This window comes from Gossypium raimondii, chromosome 6 (assembly GCF_025698545.1).
Source record: "Gossypium raimondii isolate GPD5lz chromosome 6, ASM2569854v1, whole genome shotgun sequence".
In the NCBI taxonomy this organism is placed as follows: domain Eukaryota; kingdom Viridiplantae; phylum Streptophyta; class Magnoliopsida; order Malvales; family Malvaceae; genus Gossypium; species Gossypium raimondii.
The window spans coordinates 17,849,024-17,855,977 of NC_068570.1; the positions used below are offsets into that span (position 1 = coordinate 17,849,024).

At 31.3% G+C, this 6,954-nt stretch overlaps 1 non-coding gene across 1 annotated transcript; it reads left to right on the plus strand.

The window, feature by feature from the left end:
* Positions 1-1,941: 1,941 nt before the first annotated feature.
* LOC128042216 (small nucleolar RNA R71) lies at positions 1,942-2,048 on the plus strand. The gene has a single exon (XR_008197420.1). It is a non-coding gene; the product is annotated as a small nucleolar RNA R71 (small nucleolar RNA).
* Positions 2,049-6,954: the final 4,906 nt, after the last annotated feature.

The window sequence follows — 6,954 nt, forward strand, 5'->3', positions numbered from 1 at the left end:
CAGTAGGACATTCAAGACCAACACTTGAATAATGTAAACCATAATGACATGTCTTTTGTATCCTACAAATTCCTAAGGTTCAAACAGGACTCGATAGTCGTCGTACGTCGTGGAATTTCTATCATTTCATGACATAATAAATTGCATAATAACATCTATACATTAATTCATGTACAATAGAATAACACATTAAACAGTCAATTTAACTCACATTTAAGTGTTTATAGTTCATACGAACTTACCAGGCTAAATTACAGAAATGTCAAAGTATAGGGGCATTTTGGTAATTTTTCATTCTCCTCGATTTTCCACCCGATCTTGATCTAAATTAATATTTTTATGCAATCTATCAATTTAGACAGTAAAAATAGTGTTTTATACAATTTATTCACTTTTGAAATTTTTACAAAATTACCCCTAAAGTTTTACTTTTATTCAATTTAGTCCCTGAGCCTAAAACATGCGAATTAACCATTTTTTTTCAAAATTTAAGCTTAGCCAAATGCTCATTGCACCCAAAAAATCCCACATTTGTATTAATTTCACATCAAATCCGTGTACTTTTACTATTTTAACAATTAGTCCCTAATTGATAAATTCATCAAAAATCACTTAACAAAATACTTTTAATTATCAATCAACATTTCAAATCCATCATTTAACATAAAAAAATCACAATATTCATCAATGTCAACATTCAAAATCTTTAACACTTTTAAAATCGAAGATGCTGGCTAGCTGGACCTAGTTGTAACGATCTAAAAAACATCAAAATTATTATAAACGGGTAGCATAGGGACTTACATGCAAAGAAACATGGTTGGCCGAACTTCAGACTCTCCCATGGTGGTTCGATGATGAAAAAGATCAAATAGGGAAGAAAACTATTATGTTTTCTTATTTTATTAACTTTTATTTTTTTTATCACTTAATAATAATATAGTAACATATAAAACACATAAAATTAAAAGAAAATGAAGCTTTAATTGTCCACCAACTAAAGAATGGGTAATTTACCCATTAAGGCCACCCAATTATAATTCTATAATCAATTTAACACCTTTAAACTAATAGCGATTGGCTTTTTCAACTTTTACGATTTAGTCTTTTTTAATTAATTAACTATCGAAACGTTAAAATTTTTCAACGAAACTTTAATACCACCTTAATGAAACTCCATAAATATTTATAAAAATATTTACGGCTTGGTAGAAATAAGGTCCCGATACCTCATTTTATAAAACCACTTGACCTTAGGGTCAAACCACTTGAACTTAATAACTCTCTTATATAACATAAATTATAAAATCAAAAACTTGTTTAAAACCATATTTGACTCGTAAATATTAAATAATAATATTTACAAACTTATTCATAGAATTTGGAGGCCCCAAACCACTGTTTCGGACACCACTAAAAAACGGGCTGTTACACACATTCTGTCGATTAACATTGCCGGCATTTCCCATTTCTTGATTACTCTAGTTGAAATTTGGATATTCTTTCTACCCTGGATTGTATGTGTTGGAGTAGGGATTGTTGTTACTACGATTAAAATTCCCTATGTAATACACAGAGGTCGGATTTGATGGGAATTCATCAAAAACATGATCTTCTCCACAGTATACGCATGCTAGTTCTCCAACCTTCATGTCCTACACTGTAGAGGGTCTTTTTAGAGTTTTAATCTACTTTTTTAAAGATGATACATGAGCTGTTAAAGATGAAATCATATCAAGTTTCATTTCTTCAGCAACTCTTCTACCAGTACAAACTTTAGTAGTGGGGTACTGATAATTATTGTTTGGTATTCTTTCCAGAATTTTGAATGCTTCATTGTTGAATTTATCAAGCAACATCCCATTAGCAGATGCATCCACCACCATTCACGTATGAGCCTTTAATCCATTGTAGAACATTTCCATCTATGCCCAATGGTGAAAACCATGCATTGAGCATTTTCTACTTAGTTCATTGAAACGCTCCCATGCTTCATATAATGTTTCATCCTCCTATTGCTTCAATGATGTAATGTCATTCCTAAGCTTGGCACTCATGTTAGGAGGATTGTACCTAAGAAAAAATCTCTGACACAGTTCATTCCAAGATGCCACCGGACCTGATGGTAACTCATTTAACCATGATCCAGCACGATCTTGCAATGAATAAGGAAACAATTTTAATCTAAGGGCATCTTCAGGGACACCCTACAGCCTAAATGAGTCACAGACTTCAAAAAAAGTCTCAAGTGCAATCTTCGATCTTTAGTAGGTAAACCACTAAACTACCCTACTGTTTCCAACATCTAAAACATTACTAGTTTTAATCAAAGTGTTGAGCTTCAATATGTGGCCTAACAATTCTTGGATTTAGATTATCCAAAATAGGCACTACATGTTCTCTAATAGGATTCGAGGTATATCAGCATTCCTTTCATTCTGAAATACTTGATCTTCTCTGATTGGATCATTTCTAATTATTTCCATTTCTATTAACTCTTTTCTTCTTCGCCTTAATGTCCTTTCAATTTCAGGATAAAAATAATGTTTTTTATCCTCTTGAATACTTCTCCTCATTCACTAATACAAACATGAAAAATTAAATAAAATACTAATTAACAGGTCTAACAAAAATAACAAGAATAATAACAAATCAACTTTTCACCAATATTGCTGGTCCCCAACAACGGTTCTAAAAACTTGTTTTGTGTAAATAACTAATGCAATTGTGCAAGTGTACACTTCATTCAAGTAATAAAGTGATAAGTAAGTATTGTCTCCATAGGTATCGAAAATTGGTAAGAAATTGGGTCAGTTATTATAATCCCATTGACTATACTGAAAAGTAGGAAATATTCTCAAGTTGAATAAGATGTTTCTATAATGAATTAATAAAATAAAATGCTAAAAAGAAAAAATTGATATGTGAAATAAAATGATGTGGAAAATTACAAAGAAAAGCAAGTATCTCTGTTGTTGAATGAATAAGGCTGGAATTATTTAGGTGAAATGTTCATATCAAAATAAGAACGTGGAAAAATATTGTCTAATCAATTGCTCAGAGAGTCACTACTGTAACCTACCTCTTTTGATAGCTAGATCTTAAGCTAGAAATCTAAGTTATTGTATGTCTACAGAGCTCTGGATTAATAATTACATTGAACGTTCTTCTTTGTACAACTCGCAACATCTATGTCTAGAGTGCTACGAATATTTTGTTGAGTATTCACTTGGATCAAATGATTCAAGATCCAGTATATTTAACCTTTTCAGAATTAAAAATACATCTAAGAACACAACACACAATCAATTATGTCTAGAGCTTGCATGCATGTATTTGAAATAAGAATAAATTGAATGAAATAGTGACATACACAATCTCAAATCATGGACATTAAAGATGATAAAACATTCACCTACGTAAATCCAACCCAGAAAAGATTTAGCTCATGGGTGGAAATGTTAACATCAAAATAAAATCATTCATCAACATTCTCAAATAAGTTTGAATCAAAGAAATTAGGAAAATAAAGGTAGAAATGCAGGAATTCTCACTACACTCCAGCTTCTTTTTTATCTTTAGATTGTAAGTGAATCCAATATAGTTGTCTCTCCCCCTTCTTCACATCTGTATTCTGCTCTCTTAAGCTGCTACCCTTTCTTTCTCTGGAATTCACCATAGAGAGAAAAACCGCTGTCACCAATTTTCTTCTCACACAAATTCTCTTCTGTTTCTTCTTCTTCTCTCTCTTTCTTTTATTGGATAGATTCGTTTCTCTCAACACACATTTGTTTCTCCTCTTTTTCAGGTTGGTTTTTCTGGTACACATCCAGATGGCTGAGAGTGACGTGGATAGAGTGTTGAGTCATCTTCCAAGAATTGCCATGGCAATTGTGTTGACAATCAATCTCACCATTTGCCATGGTAGTGTTTCACTTCCCTTATTTTCCTTTTGCGTCCTCTTCATTCTCTTCTTCTACATACACCTATGTCCAACCACAACCACAACTTTTCTTTCCCCGAGTAATAAAAGTAATAAATGATGACCATTTTAGTGCAATCTAAGCTTTGTTAGGCAATGTTCTAAAATTATCCTAAAAATGCAGATGTATTTACTTAATTACAAACAATTACCTCTATCTAGAGAACTAAAATATAACTCTTTTCAAGAGTTATCATCGGCCAGTGTAACAAACCGTGATCGTATGCACCAAAATCGCCTAAAAACTTACAAACCACTCGATCATGCCATATGCCCGTGTATGGCCCACGGCCTAGCGCCAGGTTGTATGCACCTTGAATTACCTTTCAAATTAAGTCATTCAACCAAACTTAACATAAGCAACAAGCAACCATTCTTACCACATTCATTCCAATTCAAAAGCACCAAAATCAAACCAAAATCATCACTTATAACAACCAACCTAAGTGTCTAACCAATATGTCACAATTGGCACATCAATTCACAATTCAAAACCAAAAAATATCATATATAAGTACCATTTCAAGTAAGCCTTCATTGGCACCACAACTTTGAACTAGCTATGCATCAAAATACTCATTCAAAGAATCTCATGTTTTCTCAAATTTAACCCTATGATATACACATCAAACCTACTAAGACATTTCAAACATAACATAAGCACATCATTCTCATAGCTATTATAGCAACCAAAACACATTTCAAAGCATGCTATTTTCTCAACCATTACACCATTATGCATATAGCTATAACTACCTTAACAACATAAAATCAACATGACCATTCTTAATAAAAGTATATAAATTTATAAATGTGAACCTCAAAATGCCAATAAGAGTTCAAAACCAAAAATTATAACCATAAGATATCCTGGGTATATGCCAAGACAAAATGAACGCATCACCAACACTTGAGTTTGGTATCATCGTTGGATATTGGTTCGGCGATCGAATCTTTAGATACCTAACCTGGGCATAGGAAACAAAACTGAACGCTGAGTATAACTTAGTGGTATTTCTATAATCGAACATTAAATCATAATATAAAGTTTATAAAGCATTTTAACATGTTAATGTACAAGTCTTAATACATCACCTAAATATTAAATCTATTCACATATCTTAAACCGAGCTCTCATAGTTCCAACATACACATTTTTCTCTATCTTAATCGAATTGATTAAATTGTACAATCTCAAATCCATAATTTTGAGCTTATAAACTCATATCCACTATCCTCCCTTATTTCAATTTCATTTATACTCTATTTCTCAATTCCACAACATAATTTCATCAACCGATCATCAAATCACATATGTTACAACATACTTCAACACCAATTGAATTTAACTGCACAATTATAACAATATATCATATTTTCAAATCTATTCAATTTAGTCGTTATCAAAAGCAACTAATTCAAATCGATTCAATTCATCTCGTTCAATCATTTGCAGCTTACCTTATTTTTTTACCATGCAACGCAATTCAAAATTCCAGCAATTGAAAAGGTTCGAGTTATAAAAATAAAATCGTAAACTCCGAGATATATGTCGATAACTTTATCTTTGCATTTCCATTTTGAGGAATCCGAGTCCGTGTTAGCTATAGATTAACATAAGTACACCAAATCATTAATACACAATCATTTTCACATTCAATTGCTAATGTATGCAAAATTTTCATTTTATTCAATTTAGTCCCTAAAATCGATAGTAACATAAATTTCAAACTAAGCCTCAAATTTTTAATTCAATTCACTCTTGGCCTAATTTATATTTTCTACCACAAATTTTAGAGTTTATGCAATTTAATCCCTGTTGTACAAAATCATCAATTGACTTTACAATTTAGTCATTTTTCCATACAAAACTTAAAATCTATCAAAATAACACCTCAAGCTTCAATTATTCAACAATAGTAACATCCTCAAACTTAAATAGTACCAAAATTTACGACATAGGTCAAATAGCTTGAGGTACTGAGATTCTGAAAACATAAAACTTACAAAAAAAGAACTAAATTGAACTAACCAAATTGAAGCTTGAATACTTAGAAGCCATTGTCAAAATCTATTCTCCTATCTTCCCTTGGTTTCGATTTTGTGAAGAAAATGGCTTTTGATGTCTTCCACTAACATTTTTATATTACTTTATGTTTTGTTTTATTTATTAATTTTATTAAAATTTTATGACATTTCTTTAACTAAAACAATACATGATCCTCCACTATTAATTCTATTATAACATCCCAAAAATCAAGGGTTAGTAGAATCGGGTTTGTGAATCGAGAGAGTGTGATCATGCCTTAATTTTTAAAATTTATCTATGCATTCTTAGGAAATAAATGAGGTATTGGTTTTTTGGTTAAGTGTTAGTGAAATGTTCCCTGAAACCCAAGTTCAAATTCCTTCTCTCTCACCATTTTTTTATTATTTTGCTAATTTTGCCTTAAACCTTAGTATGTGAAATGCCTTGTTTTTAAAATAAATATTGCAAAATCATTTCAAGAATGAAGAAAAGACCTAATGGTTAAAAGAAATGTGAGAAAAAATGGAAATTAAATGAGGTCCCAAGTTTGAATTCTTTCCCTTGAAAAATAATTAAAATTTTCAAAACCCGTTGTTTTTTAAATATGTGTGCCATCAATTCCCTTGAACCCTAAGTATAAATACAACTTTTTATTGTGTTTTTCAGCCTTTAATTAAATTTTCCCTACCCTAGTCGTTCACTCTCTTCCTCTTCTCTTTTCTCTTCAATTTTCTTTGTTTCTCCCATTGTTGTCGTCGCCTACACCTCCCATTTTATCATCTCTTTCTTTTTCTTTTTGCATCAAGATTGTGCACCATCTCCTTTACTATATGTCTGTAATTTTTCCTCAACTAAAATAGCCCCAAATCTAAAATTTTGGACTCCAAGATCGATCCGAAATATTGCCTAGAAAGTGTCATTTTCGTTTCTCTAGACTAGCTTG